A 16,060-nucleotide genomic window follows, 5' to 3' on the forward strand; every position below is an offset into this window, starting at 1 on the left:
AATGGAATGAAATGAAGATAAATGAAATGGAATGGAAAGGATTGAAAGGGAATTGAAGTATAAAGTAATAGGGAATGAAAGGGAATCAAATTAAATGAATTCAAGTGAAACTGAATAAATGATGTACAGGGATTGATTAAAAAGTAATGAGCCTTATTTTTTTTAAGCAGTTTTATTAAACCTTATACAACTAATATTCTTCAAAATAGGACCCTTGAGCGTCAATACATCGCTGGTAGCGGTCCTTCCACTGCAGGAAATATTTTTTAAACTCATCCGCCAATTCGGCTATCACAGTTTTTTCGATCGCCTCGATGCAGTCGAAACGCTTCTCCTTCAGCTTTCTTTTCAGGCGCGGGAACAAGAAGATATCCGGAGGAGATAGGTCTGGGAGGAGGATGTGGAAGCACCGGAACCTTCATCTTGGTCAATGCAGAGGTGCAGAGGAAGGCGGTGTGCGCCGGCGCATTGTCGTGATGAAGGGTCCAATTGTTGACGAGGTCGGGCCGAACCCGGGGACGCGGTTTTTCAGTCGGAAGAGCACTCCTTTGTAAAATTCCGCGTTTACAGTGCTTCCGGTACAAACTGTTTAGCTTTGCGCAAAATTTGATCGAGTAACGTTGCTCCAGCGATCGCTGCATTTTCGCCACTGCAAAATCCTAACACACTTTTAAAACAGCTTTCACGCGCGGAGCGAAGTTGACTGCACCGCTGTTGCCAGCGAACTGGGACCGGTTTCTAGTGGAAGGGGAAGGTCATTTTCCCCCACCAGCCGATTCGGTTGATCGCTTGGCAGACGCTCCGCGTGGGAAGGTTCATTACTTTTCAATCAAACCCTGTATTTGAATTAGAAAGGAATAGATTAAAAGGAACTAAGAAAAATTAAGTAATTTTAATAGGACTATGAATAAGTTCGTGCGGTTTTACAACAGATGGCGTAACTTGATTATTATTTCATCGATCCACATTTCCAAACATTCATTGGAGAGCTACTGTCGTAAGGCACAAACGTCAGTATAAGTTTTTTATTTGAAGCGTAAACAACAATATTTTTACCACACTTGAAAATGTCGAATTTCGTGCCAAATAATGTGTTTTTGCGGGGAATTCTTCTTCATTATTTTAATATGAAGAAAAAAGCAGCCGAAAGTCATCGTATCTTGGTGGAAGTTTATGGTGAGCATGCTCTATCTGAGCGAACGTGCCAGAAGTGGTTTGCACGCTTTAAAAGTGGTGATTTTGGCTTGGAAGACGAAGAACGCGAGGGTGCGCCGCCAAAGTTCATGGATACCGAATTGGAGGAATTGCTCGATCAAGATCCGGCTCAAACGCAAGAAGAGGTTGCAAAAACTTTGGGAGTTGATCAATCAACCATTTCCAAACGTTTAAAAGCCATGGGAATGATCCGAAAGGTAGGCCATTGGGTGCCGTATGAATTGAAGCCAAGAGACGTTGAACGCCGTTTTATGGCATGCGAACAACTGCTTCAACGGCACAAAAGAAAGGGTTTTTTGCATCGAATTGTGACTGGCGATGAAAAGTGGGTCCATTACGACAATCCAAAACGTCGGGCAACGTATGGATACCCTGGCCATGCTTCAACATCGACGTCGGCGCAGAATATTCATGGCCTGAAGGTTATGCTGTGTATCTGGTGGGACCAGCTGGGTGTTGTGTATTATGAGCTACTGAAACCGAATGAAACGATTACGGGGGATGTCTACCGACGACAATTGATGCGTTTGAGCCGAGCACTGCGAGAAAAACGGGAACGCTCAAATGGGATGTCCTACCCCACCCGCCGTATAGTCCAGACCTTGCGCCATCCGATTACTATCTCTTCCGATCGATGCAACATGGCCTGGCTGACCAGCACTTCCGTAATTACGATGAAGTCAAAAAATGGATCGATTCGTGGATTGCGGCAAAACCGACCGAATTTTTCACAAAGGGAATCCGTGAATTGCCAGAAAGATGGGAAAAAGTAGTAGTAAGCGATGGACAATATTTTGAATATTAAATTTGTAACCATTTTACGTCAATAAAGTTTCAAATTTCGAAAAAAACCGCACGAACTTATTCATAGCCCTATTAAAAGTTGATAAAACTGAGGGAAATAAATTAATATGTTCTGAAATGAAGCGAAATAAGTTGAAATATAATTTATTTAAATGAAATAGAATGAAATTCGAAAATTAAGCAATATAAAAAATGAGTAAAATTAAAGGTAATGATATGAAACGAAAAGTTGAAATATAAAATAAAAATAAAACTTTAATAATAGAATTTGAATGGAAGATACTAGAACAGATTGAAGTGATCCATGAATAAAGTGATTTAGAATACTAAGCAAAGTAAAGGAAATAAAGCGAAATGAAATGCAATGGAATTAAAATTTGTGAGATGAAAACAAGACTAGGCAAAGAATGCATTAAAATTGAATACAAAATTGTTGTATATAATGAAATAGAATTGATTGAATGGAGTAGAAAGGAATGAATTGCAATTCAAAGCTAAGAAAAATAAATTAGAAATGAAATAAAATGCACTGGAATCAAAGTAAATGAATTGAAATGAAATTAAACAAAAATGAAATTAAATTAAATTAGACCTTCCAAAAAAAAAAAAACAGAAAAACCTGGGTACGGGACAGCTCTTAGCTTTTGCACTATTACAATGCGCCGCCTTACGCTGCATTCTGGCGGCTTCTGGTTACTCAATACACTAAAAATAATACTGCCGTCGTAATAGTCGAAGCTGACTGGCACGTTAGGTTAGGTTAGAATGGTTACCCAAGGAGTGGGCACACTTGTACGAAGAAAAAAACGGATTCGTCTTTTGTGACACCATTGTGAAGGAAGTAAGGTGAAGGAAAAAACCGATGGGATGAAAGGAGAGGACGGAGAGAGGTGGGAAACGGATGGTTAGGAGGGTGGGTTTAGGGTGTGTGGATAATGAACGATGACTGTGCTGCGTTTGCGCTTTATGCTGCTGATGAGGTTCATCAGACTTTTAATGCGCCAACGTAGGAGTCGTTCGAAGCATGCCACTGATTTCAATAAGTGCTGACCTTTGAACCCTCTCCAACTTCGTCACTAATGCCATCCTTTCTAGTGAGTTCCACTAGACTATGATTGCATATAACAAAATTGGCTTTATAATGGTATTATAACTCTACAACTCTAGGCGTCCTTGCATCCATTCAAAGGTATTATTGCCTTTCTTACTCTCTCCTTAATATTGGGCTTCTATGTAAGGAAGCCTATTACAGTCAAGGATAATACCTAGGTACTTCACCTTGTCAGTTAGCCTCTGCGGAGCGCCCGATTGACTATAAAACAGTTTTAAACCATTTGTGCAAAACTTGTATGCAAAAGTCGTGGATTTCTTTTTTCACAAACTAATCCAAACTATTTCCACTAATGAAAGTAAATACTTTCACACAAGCGAGAAGAGTAAAAAAAGTATTTTTAAGCCAAAGTTATTCTAGGGTAAGAAAGATGCTAGCTTATCTTCTGAGCTCCTCTGTCTATTAACTATTTTGAATTCATTAATCTTACCTGCTAAATTTCAATAAAAAAAGTGGTGCTCAAATTTCTTCGAAAAATATTTCCAGTGCAGGTATAGAACAAAAGGTATTTAATACGTTGTAAATTATTATTTTTTCTTATTATCTGAATAATATTATTACACCTGAAGCAAAACGTTCGAGGAATAATTAAATAAATTAAAAAAAACTTTATTGGGTTGTTTGGAAAGTAATTTCGTTTTTCCCGACAGAGGATTTAATTGTATTTTTTCACAGGTAACTTCACACTTAAGTCGCATTGACATTATATGCTTTGACAGCTGATATAGCAAGGCTTGTGTGTGAATAAGTTCGATTGATTTTGCGCAGTAGTTTTTGGTCGGTGCCCTTTTAAAATGGGGATCAATAAGCAGCATTTTCGTCATATTTTACTTTTTTTACTATAGAAAAAAATGCTGTTTAAGCCAGAAAGAAATTAACCGATATGTATGGAGAAGATGTGTTGACAATACGCCAGTGCCAGAACTGGCATTTTTGATGTTGAAGATGAAACACGTTCTGGATTGCCGGTTGAAGCTGATAAAGGCGCGATAAAGGCATTAGTTGATGCAAACCGGCGAATAGCAACAGATGGGATCGATGAGGGGTTAAATTTATCGAATTCAATTGTTTATGACCACCTGAAAGGCTTGGGTTTAAGATCGTATTTAATTTTCACCACAAAAAAAAAAAAAGAAATTACTTTCCGAACAACCTAATAGTATAAATTAAAATAAATTAATTAATTAAAAATAAATTATGTTAATTAAATGTAAAAAAGGTAAAAATTAAAAATTTTTTTCTTTTTAAATAACTAACAATTTATTTTCTTAAAAATCTTCCTTTACTTTTTTTTAGTTTAAAAAAAAAAAAACAAAACATGAATTAAAAATAAATTATGTAGGAATTAAAAGTAATAATTATCCATTTATTTTCTTAATTATTTTTCTTTACCTTTTGCCATAAAATGTACATAATTTAATTCACAAAACAAAAAAAAGGAAAAAAAAATTCAACCCAATTTGGCTTAGGAATTGGGGTGTTCATGTGATCTTTGATGACTTACGAAATGAGCGTAGCCAAGTTAGGCCCCATAGTAAATAGCCGGTTCTGTATCTAAGAATACACAACTTGGACAACTGTTTTTTGGAATTATTCTTACTAATATTGTGATTGGGAAGACTATTATCAAATTTTTGGAATATTAAGACGCTAAAAACATGCGTTGGGTTAAAAAAGAAAAATGCGACTCCACCCAAACCGAGACAACTTTGCTTATTTCAACAATTTCTACATACAAAATTTTTCAAGAATCTTCTTTTCCCCTTATTTCTTCGCACATTACAGTTTTGCTACCGCTTTTAGCAAGTGGCAGCCACTTGCTGCAAGTAACTGTAAATTTATGTAGGTACAACGTTGTTAGGTCAGTTGTTGTCGTTGTTGTTTGCATTGCTTTCTTACTGTTGCCAGCATGCGCTGTGCCCAATTGAGCGGAGAGTGCGTCGCGTGCGCTGCGATCGTGGACCAGCAGCATCCACGGGCATAAAAAATGGGCACTGCTTGTTGTTTTTGGCTTTGGCGTGCAATTCTTATTTTTCATACGTTTTTGTTTTATGTTGCATGTGTTTTTTTTTCTTCGTTTTGTCACTCATCAACACGGCTGTGTTTCTCATTTTATTGCGCTTGTATGCCATCAATGTTGCCGTTGCGTCCAGCGTGCGTGCTACCCTCGCACGCTTCGTGTCACACATTTACCGTTCGATCAAGTTCATTGTGCGTTGACAAAATCGCCAATTTACTTTTTTCTATTCTTTTTTTTTGTTTTTGCTCACCACTTCTACACTTCATCACCCCATACAAATGCGCGCTGTGCTCACTGATTGGCCGCACAGTTGTTGTTGCCGACTTTCACAAGCCACACAACACTCACTGTAGTAAGTTATAGTGAGTGCACTTGCCACATATTGGAATTTGCAACACATGTGTGTATATATGTGTGTAGCAAAACATGTGCATACGTTCACGGTGCACTCGAATTTGCAATGTTGTTGGAATGGGCTTCGTGAGTGTAAACAAAAACGTATAAATAAAATCAATGTGGCGTGCAGTGTATTCGTGTAGACTATGAACAAATCGCTATAAATACATATCTGTCTGTATGTATATATGTAATCATGTGTGTATGGAATATATGTGCCACATTAGTTAACGTTGAATGCACCACATCGTCGACGTTGCGGCTGTCTGATGATTTCAGATCTCTTATGATATTTTTTCTATTGCTTTTTTTAATTTTTATACTTAAGAAATATAATAAAATTATTGATTTAATGGGATAACTTGCAGCGAAAAATGTGCATTTCCTTATTTGATACAAATAAAATATTAGCATAAATAGTTCGCTTAGTTAAAAATTTATTATTATTTTGTTAATAACATTTGTTTTGTATTCTTGTTCGAAATTCACACTTGCAATTATTAGGACTAGTAGCTGGCTACAAATACTTACCAGCTCATACAAGTGATATTCAAACCTTGCAAAAATCCTGTTTAAGAGTTATACAACAGTTAATAGCTTTTTCCTACATATTTTGTTCAGGGCTCAAGTTAACTAGAAATTTTCACTTAATATAAAAAAATACACTTTTTTATTAAAGCTGTGCAAAACATTAAAATTTTCACTTAATATAAAAAAATACACTTTTTTATTAAAGCTGTGCAAAACATTATCTAAATTATGGCATTTCTTGAATTATTAATATTTAATTAAAACCATGTGGCAACCCTGTTCAAAAAAATTGTTGACTAAAGTTGCGTAGAATATGAATTTTCACATGCTAATTAATTTTTAAATAAAATAATAACGATTTTAAAGTATATTACGCAATAATAACTATCGAGATTACTACTTTGTGCTTCAACTTTCGATGTAAAAAGAAAAAATTTAATTAATAATCGGGTGACATCTCTATCAAAATTAATGGATTAAAGTTGCTTGAAACATTATCTAAATTGCCATATTTGATTTAAAAATTATTCAAATTTAATTAAAGCTAGGTGGCAACCCTGTTAAAAAAATCATAGTAAAATCGTATAAAACATATATTTTCAACTCATAGCTAAATTCTGGCGAGCTTTTTAATTTCTTGATAAAACATATGGTAACACTGTTCAAATGTGATTGTGGTAGTGCTACGTGGTATATTCTCCGCGATATTAACTATCCAGATTACTACTTTTTAACACCTTTCTTTTATTGCTTACATGTATATTGTTATATTGCTCTGCAACTTTCCAAGTAATAAAATAAATTATAAAATTTGTGAAAAAATCAGGTGGCATCTCTATAAAAAAAAATTAATTAAAATTGTGTGAAACACTATTTAGATTTCCATATTGGTTTTAAAAATTGTTAAATTTTCATTAAAATCAGGTGGCAGCCCTGTTGAAAAATCCGATTAATATCGTAAAAAACATTTTATTTCAACACATAGCTAAATTTTGCTAGGCTTTTCAATTTCTTAATAAAATATGTGGTAACCCTGTTCAAATGTTTACTGCGATAAACCAACGAAATATTATTATTTTTTGCTTAAAACTATATTGCACTTGAACTTTTCAAATAATGATTTAAATACATTTTTTTTTTATTATATAAAATTTGGTTTATTTTCAAAAAATTAATTGAATACAAATTTTAATTACAACTAGGTGTATACACCATATATTTTCACATAATACCAATAGTGTGTCATTTTCATTTATTAAATAATTTTTCGCCTAATGCAAAGAATAATACGAAAATAACTATCGAGAATACTACTTTTCCACACCTTTTTCTATTGCCTACACATATACTGTTATATTGCGCTGCAATTTTCAAAGTAATAAAAAAATTTAATTACAAATCAGATGGCATCTCTATTAAAAAAAAATTTATTAAAATTGTGTGAAACTTTATCTAAATTGCCATATTTCATTTAAAAACTATTAAATTTTAACTGAAACCAAGTGGCAACCCTGTTCAAAAAATTTCAGAGTAAAATCGTATAAAACACATTATTTCAACTTATAGCTAAATCGTGGTAGGCTTTTTAATTTCTTATTAAAATATGTGGTAACCCTGTTAAAATGTTTCCTGCGGCAAACCATCGAGATATTATTTTTCGTTTGCTTAAAAATATTGTTAGATTGCACTTGAACTTTTAAAATAATAAATAAAACTAAATTTGAAAATTAAAATCCTATTATGAAAAATTTGGTATTACTTCAACTTTTCAAATAATAATTTAAATAAAATTTTGAAATAAAAATCAGGTAAAAACCCTATGATGATAAATTTGGTTTATTGCAACTTTTAAAGTAATAAATAAAATTAAAATAAAATAAAATAAAATAAAATAAAATAAAATAAAATAAAATAAAATAAAATAAAATAAAATAAAATAAAATAAAAAATAAAATTAAATTAAATTAAATAAAATTACATAAAATAAAATAAAATAAAATAAAATAAAATAAATAAAATAAAATAAAATAAAATAAAATAAAATAAAATAAAATAAAATAAAATAAAATAAAATAAAATAAAATAAAATAAAATAAAATAAAATAAAATAAAATAAAATAAAATAAAATAAAATAAAATAAAATAAAATAAAATAAAATAAAATAAAATAAAATAAAATAAAATAAAATAAAATAAAATAAAATAAAATAAAATAAAATAAAATAAAATAAATCCTTATTGATAAATCTCAAGCGACTGGTTATATAGTTGATATTGCTGTTCCTCTAAACAGAAACATGCAAAAAACATATGCAGAAAAAATATCCAAATATTCTGACTTAGGCATTGATGTCAAACGCCAGTGGAAGCTAAGGAAGGTGCACACACTACCAATTATCATCTCAGCCCACGGACTAGTGCATAAAAACTTAGCAGACAATGTCAAAACTCTTCAACTCCCAGAATATTTAATTTTCGACATGCAGAAAGCAGCTTTACTCAATTCTTGCCATATCGACCGAAACTTTTTACAGTAAACGTTTTTCTTGTTAGTAAATTTGTTAACTATTTTGTATAATATTTATATATAAGTATATTTAATTGTAATATTTTGTACCTGTTATAAATTATTGGCTTGCAGCTAAGCTGTCGCCAATTAATGTAAAACACTCCTTTTTTGGGATGCAATAAAAAAAATAAAAAAATAAAATATATTAAAATAAAATAAAATAAAATAAAATAAAACAAGATAAAATAAAATAAAATAAAATAAAATAAATGTTAAAATTAAATATGAACCAAAGCCAATATTGGAAAATGCAAATTTTAAACTGTACTGGGACAGATTTATATCCACAGATGAAACAGCAGCTGCCAACAAACCTGACATTATCTTGTTCGACAAGACAAATAAAACGATCGAAGTAATCGATTTAGCGGTGCCCCTTAATCGCAATATCCAAAGCACATACTCCACTAAAATATCGAAGTACGTAGTTTTGGCCATAGAACTTAAACGGATGTACAAAGCGAGGGAAGTTAATATAGTACCAATAATTATATCTTCCACTGGATTAGTGCCTAAGCATTTAATAAAAAAACTTGAAGAAGTATGACTGCCAACACCTCTTAGAAAACATGCAGAAGTCGACCATACTGGACACATGTGCAATAGTTCGTAGATTTTTAAATATTTAAGCAATAGCAATCGCATGGGCGTAGAACTTGGACTACGCTCCACCAGTGCACAATCCCTTGAAAATTTTATCCGGGATGTGTAATCTCCGGCAATAGCCGAGATGGATTAAGCTCAAATAAAATAAAATAAAATAAAATAAAATAAAATAAAATAAAATAAAATAAAATAAAATAAAATAAAATAAAATAAAATAAAATAAAATAAAATAAAATAAAATAAAGTAAAATAATCGATCGAGAATTTCACGGCATTGCTGATCGGAGGTGGCGAGTGGAAACTACTTGCGTTACGACCAGACAAATCTGGCCATCCTACAATCTGAAACAGACAAAAACCCTTATAAGTCTTTCGAAACACGAACTAAGGCATATAACATCTCTTATCACCGGCCACTGCCTTTTGGGCACTCACGCACGTCGGCTCGGGGTTCCTCAAAACGACCTGTGCAGATACTGCGAGGACGAAGATGAGGAAGTATCGAGCAGACATTTGCTGTGCAGTTGTCCGGGTCTAGCCAGAAGTCGACTCGCTCTTCTAGGGTCTCCAACAATTGACAATCTTTCAGTACTCTCGGACCTGAAAATCGAATCTCTCATCAAATTTTCGAAACGAATTAATATCTTTGACCAAAATCTACAATAAAAATCTCGGTTAGGTGGGGAAATCATTTAAAATAATGAGCTCTAGGGCAACACAACGGACCCAACTTGCGGTCTATGTGGCACTCCGATGCGGGGTCACCCTTAAACCAACCAACCAACCAAAGTAAAATAAAATAATTTAAATTAAAAATTAGGTGTCAATCGTATTGAAAAACAAATATTGAAAAATATTGTACAAAACATAGGTTAAGACGCCTGTTTTATTTAATTTTAATTTTTCAATAAAATAAGTGTTAAGCTTATGGAATTATTCTCAGCGATTGGAATTACCGCATTTTAGCGCCTTTCTTTTATTACCTACGCATTTGTTCTTATATAAAAATACATTCTAATAAATAAATAATTTAATGAAAGCTTAATATTCAAATTTAGTTATTCAAAAATATTTCTGAATTAATTTCTTCTATGAATTAAATTTAAACTTCTTAAACTTTATTGAATTCAAACCCATACAGTGATACTTATAATCCAAAAAAAGGTGCTAACCTTTTAAGAATATTATTATTATAAATAAAATGTTTATATTATATATAAATTCTAAAAGTAAACTTAAAGTTCAGTACCAGCAGCTTGAGACCTTCGATCTTCCTCAATAATTTCTCAAGTGACGTCATCTACTTTTAGAAAAACATAGAGAGTAAAACATTGTCTAAGTGCAAAATTTCAACGAAGAGATTCCTGAAAGGGCACCGAAATTATCTTTTTATGTACATATTTGATCCTTTTAAAGCCTTACATTAGGTGTGCATGCGTCATGTAGAGCACCTTCAATAACCACGAAAATCTACTTGAAAAACTTGCCAGCAGAGTGATTGGATGCGATTTCAGCACATGCGAAATACCTAGCGTTGCAGTCATTGGAATGACTGCTCATTTCCCTACACACAATTTTAAAATGAAAATACTTTCGTCATGGCCTGTGTCTAGTTCATGCCTAATTATGCACTTTCTAGCACCAACTAGCCGGGTTTCGCAAATTAACCCGGAACTTAGTGGACATTTTTTCAAGCAAAAATTTCTCAAAGCAAAACAAATTCATATTCTATTAAAATGCCGGCCGGTCAGCGGCAGATATTTTGTCGCAAAACTATTTTTAAATGCCTTTCAAATGTGTTCCTATTTCGGTCGAATGCCATTTGCCAGCCGCCGGTAATTGCAAGTAAAAACCGTTGCTCCTAAACGTGCAAATACCTGTGACGCGGTCGTTGCACGCTGGGCGGCCAATTTACAATCTACAATCACCAAACACCGATTGCCGATCGCCAATCACCAATCGCCAATCGCCAGTCGCAATTTGTAAGTTGCCAACAACCATTAATAGCGTCTCTTCAGCTATTCACTGGCCTGCAATTACACGCAACTGAGGTCGTTGCAATTGTTGCAGTGCCTTCGCATTGTTGCTTGTTTGCATGCAACAAAAAGTAAGCGTGCGCGTAAAGTCGAAGGCGCAAAAGTGCGTAATTAATTTGATAATAAAATGTGAAGATTTTACCACGGTGGTGTTAAAAATTAGTAGCGGTACAGTTGGTGTGTGGGAAACAGAAAAAAAGTGATAAAAACGGCTTACCTAATATTTTTAATTTTTTCATAATTTTTGCTGAACAACTCAATTACGTGTAAACATATTTAAGCACTTTATTTAACTTATGAAATCATTTATCATTTTTGGCGTGCTAACTTATTTTTCATTTCCGTCTATTTATTTTTTAATATTTTCACTTTAAATACTTATTTAATATAACACTTTTGAAGTTTACTTTTCCTACGCTAATTGATTTTTATGCGCTAATTAATGACTGGAGTTGGAGAGTTGTGAAAGTGAAAATTGCAAACATTTTTATGGTCAATTGTGCATGCAAATTTTTTTTTGTAATTTTGATATTGACTATAAATGGGTGCATAAAATATAATACTGATAATTGAGTTTATGTTCTTTTTGCGTTTGTTTTTAACGGCGTACTCGTATAAGAGCTATGTAATTGCATATTTGAAGAGGATTTAGAAAGGAAAGCTTCAGCGCTCACAGTGCAAGACTTTCTGGTATAAGGAGTTCAACGTATGCTTTTATATTATAAACAACAATTAAATTACTTGAAATAAATATGAATTTATTGAAAATTAATTGATCATATGAAAATATAAAATTAAGGGAATTTTTTTCAAGTAAATTTAATGTATACATGTAAAATAAATATTGGACACAGCTGCAGTTTTGATAAAAAATATTTTGTCTAAGTTTACAGCTTCAACTCTTGATTATAAAACTTTTTTTTCTGCTTCTTTAGATATTTTTACTTGAAAATCTCTAACTAAACATTTTAGCTAAACCTTTCAGGTTGCCTTTCGAGTGCTAAAGGCACTTAAAATAATTTGATATACAAAAAGTTGTAAATAAAACAATAACTGCAGAGTGTAGAAAAAAAATTTAAACTGCATTTTGAAGATAATTTAATACAGAAGTTGTCTGAGAAGCTCAGCAAAGTGTATGATAAAAATTGTATCAATAACAAAAAATAAAATTGAAAAAACCAAAAAATTAGCAAAACAAAGTAGCCGGAAATACTACGGTGAAATTGAAAGTTATACTCCTAATTAAACTGCAGCAGCAGCAGTGGCAGCGGTGGTAGCAAAAAAAAAACAAAAAACAAACGCAATGTGAGAAAGTAAACAAGGAGGGGAATAAGAAAACCACAAAGTGCAAGAAACACAAGTTCAGTTACAGTTCAGTGAGTGACGGGAAATCGAGTGGGGAAAAGTGTTTTTGCAGCAGCCGAATGTGAAAAATTATATCGCACGTATTTGTCTATACATATGTATATGTACATATATACGTGTATGTATGTATACAAATATATATAAAAAAATTATAATATTTAAAAAAAAAATTATAATAATAAAAAAAAAAATTATTTGTAGAAAACAAAAAAAACAAAGTCGAGCTGTAAGTTTGAATTTTAAAATCAAAATAAGAAGTGCAGAAAAGTTAAGAAATCAAGAAGAATTAAAGGAATTAAAGTAAAGAAAATAAAAGTGTTAATTGAAAAAAGTGAAATTACAGCAAATTGCCAACAGAGTTGAATCTAACTTTTGCGGTGTATTTACAAGCCGAACGAACGCTTGACGAGTGCAGTAACAAATCGTTAAGATCGGAGAACAGATACCTTCAAAAGGAAGTGGTAAGTGGTTATATTTCAATTATAACTTGAAAAAGTGCTTATTTTATACAAAAAAAAAGTAAGATCTCCTCAAATAACAAATAAACTTGAATCTGCAGTAAAACCCGCCTAGGGGTTTCACATCAAAATTTCAATGCTGCCAGTCACATAAGCGGGTTGGGAATTCATCTTGCACAAATACTTCTGTGTCTTAAAAAGATGGGCTGAGAATATATTAAAAAATTAAAAACTAATTTTAATGAAAAAAATTTGCGGGCGGTTAAGGGGACATATTTTGCCCGATTTTCGTTAAAATTACTTCAAATAAAGAAGTCAATATATATTTTTTTAAATTGGCATACAGTTTATTTATACATTAAAATAATATACATTTTTTTTTTTATTTCAATCATATAAAATGGCGGATGTACACTCAATTCTTCCAGGAAGGTCATGGAATAAAATGCTTAGAAAAATGAATTTTGGAGCGAAATTTCCTACTATTTTTGCTTCGAAAAAATTATTTTTTCGAAAAATTCTCGAATTGTAAATTCACATGGAAAGTAATATCATAAAAAAGATGTGTGCAAAATTTCAGGGAGATCGGTCAATAACTTTTCGAGTTATCGTGTACGCCAATTCGAAAAATACAGTTTCGAGAAAAACGCGTCTAAAGTTTGAATACAACGTAACTATACCTCTCCCAGCGCTTGAACGCAAAGAATAGAGTCGTCACGGTTCAAGATTTATAATATAAGAAATACTTAAATTTACGTTCTAAAATTTTTTTGACATATTTTTAAAGGATTATATTAACATTTTATGAAAAACAAAAAAAAAATGTCAAAATTTTACAGGTATCTGTCCCCTTAATATTTAAGTGTTCCGTGGTTTTCATTGTTGTTGCTATAACGAGACACAGATGTTAGAGTTTTTGCCTCACAAAACCAGAACGGCTTAGGAGGCGATGGTGAGGTTTTTCTACTTTATTATACTCAAATATGACCACTAAGGACCAATAGGTCTATGTGATGGCTTTCAGTCGCCAGGTCAATCTATACTTAAAATAGTTACAGCAACAAATACTCGAAATTATTTGAAGCCCCACGGCATGGATTCATACTGAATACTGAAATTACTGAAAACCACTTAACACATGGCCGCCCGGTAATATTTTGCTGAAGTTTACTAGAAGACCGGTGATTTTAGACCTGAAAATTACTTTGGGAGACGTGTAATAAAACTTCGAAAACTTTTTGAAATCAAATATATATTTGAAGAAATATTTTTTTATTTAGTCAGAGTAAGTCTAATAGACGAGATTTCTCGTTCCCGGTCACCTACCAATGTTTAATGAAAACGAGAAATCTCGCTCCCGGGCACCAAGACGAAATTTCTCGCTACCGGTCACCTACAAATGTTTAATGAAAACGAGAAAGCTCGCTCTCGGGAGTCAATGTGTTAAGAACGCTGTCATTATTGAGAGTTACACGTTCGTTAACCTGAGAAGCATTCGCATTTGCCCTTGATCCACGTATCACAAGGAGCTTGCACAGCAATTTATCGCATTTATAAAACAACCGCTTTCTGATGGGTCAATCGTAAAAAGCGACACATTTTTCCCATCTCTCAGGCAATTTGAGGATGCCGCGGCAAAAAAAATTGGCCGTCTTTGGCCGCAAACCAATCATCGAGCCATTTTTTGGCATCTTCGTGAGAATTGAAGCGCTGCTCGGAAAGTGCGTGGCCCATCGATGCAAACAAATGATAATCGGAAGGCGCCACGTCTGGTGAGTAAGCCGCACGCACCAGCGGTGCCCAATCGTACGTCCCCACCAACTCTCGGGTCGCTTTTATTCGATGTGGCGGTGCATTGTCATCAAGAAAAATTACTTTGGGACGCCGATCGGCATATTCTGGGCGTTTTCGGTATATAGCGCTATTCAGATCAGCCAATTGACGTTGGTAGCTTTTGTTGTTTTTGGCTTGTGGCCGGGCGGATCATACGATCGTTTACGCTTGGGATTCGAGAAATACACTCATTTCTCATCACCCGTAACGATTCGATGCAAAAAAGACTTCCTTTTGAACCGGGAAAGCAGCATTTCACAAGTGGTTTTTCGATGTCCGCAAATCGTTGTTTGAAGGCACGAAATTCGACATTTTTAAGAGCGACAAAAATGCATTGTTGTATGAAACGTAACAAACAACTAACTGAATATTGTTGACAGATGACAGACGAAAAAACAAGACATTTGGGAAGGTTTAAAAATACTCCTAGCGAGATCTATGTACTAATAGCTGAAAGTCTCATTTCATAGGTATGCACCTGGTATTTTTTATTTATTTTATTTATTTATTTATTTATACAAATAGTACATAGTAAGACTAAGGTCTTTTGATAGTACTTCAACAATATTATAAAAAAACTGGAATGTTTTTAACATACAAGTTTCTTAATCTAAATTTTACACCAGTTCATTTACAAATCAATCCAATATATTTAACTTAACTATAATAATAAGAAGAAAAAAACAAAAAAAAGCAGTAGGAAAAGAAAGGAAGGATTTAGAAAAGAAAAAGAAAAAAACAAAAGTAGTACAAGTAATTAGAGAATGTAAAGAGAAATGTAATGCGCTACTTTAATGCAATCAAACACTTTTAAAATAATTATAGACTTGTGCCCTGAAGTTAGATCTGTTAAGTCCAGCCTTCACAGTGTCGGGTAATGAGTTCCACACTTTAATAGCGTTAATGAAAAATAATCTAGATGATGGTAGGTAATTAAATTTTGGAACGATGAATTTGTTGTGTCTGCGAGACCTTACTGGTATCAACTTCTCTGTCAGATAGGGAGGAGACCTGAATAATATAAGTTTGCACAAAAATATGCAATTCCTAGCAGATAAATAGCTATTAAGGCAACAGCCTAGTAGCCTTGATCTGAAGGCAGAGATATGGTCATAT

At 33.0% G+C, this 16,060-nt stretch overlaps 1 protein-coding gene across 1 annotated transcript in view; it reads left to right on the forward strand.

Moving 5' to 3' along the window:
- LOC128861909 (mucin-2-like) overlaps window positions 1-16,060 on the forward strand; it is a 191,263-nt gene that overhangs the window by 12,835 nt on the left and 162,368 nt on the right. Inside the window, exon 2 of the mRNA XM_054100287.1 lies at window positions 12,855-13,114. The gene's annotated coding sequence lies outside the window, so the exon portion shown is untranslated. The remainder of the gene's footprint in view (window positions 1-12,854; window positions 13,115-16,060) is intronic.

Source organism: Anastrepha ludens, chromosome 4, assembly GCF_028408465.1.
Source record: "Anastrepha ludens isolate Willacy chromosome 4, idAnaLude1.1, whole genome shotgun sequence".
Classification (NCBI taxonomy): Eukaryota; Metazoa; Arthropoda; class Insecta; order Diptera; family Tephritidae; genus Anastrepha; species Anastrepha ludens.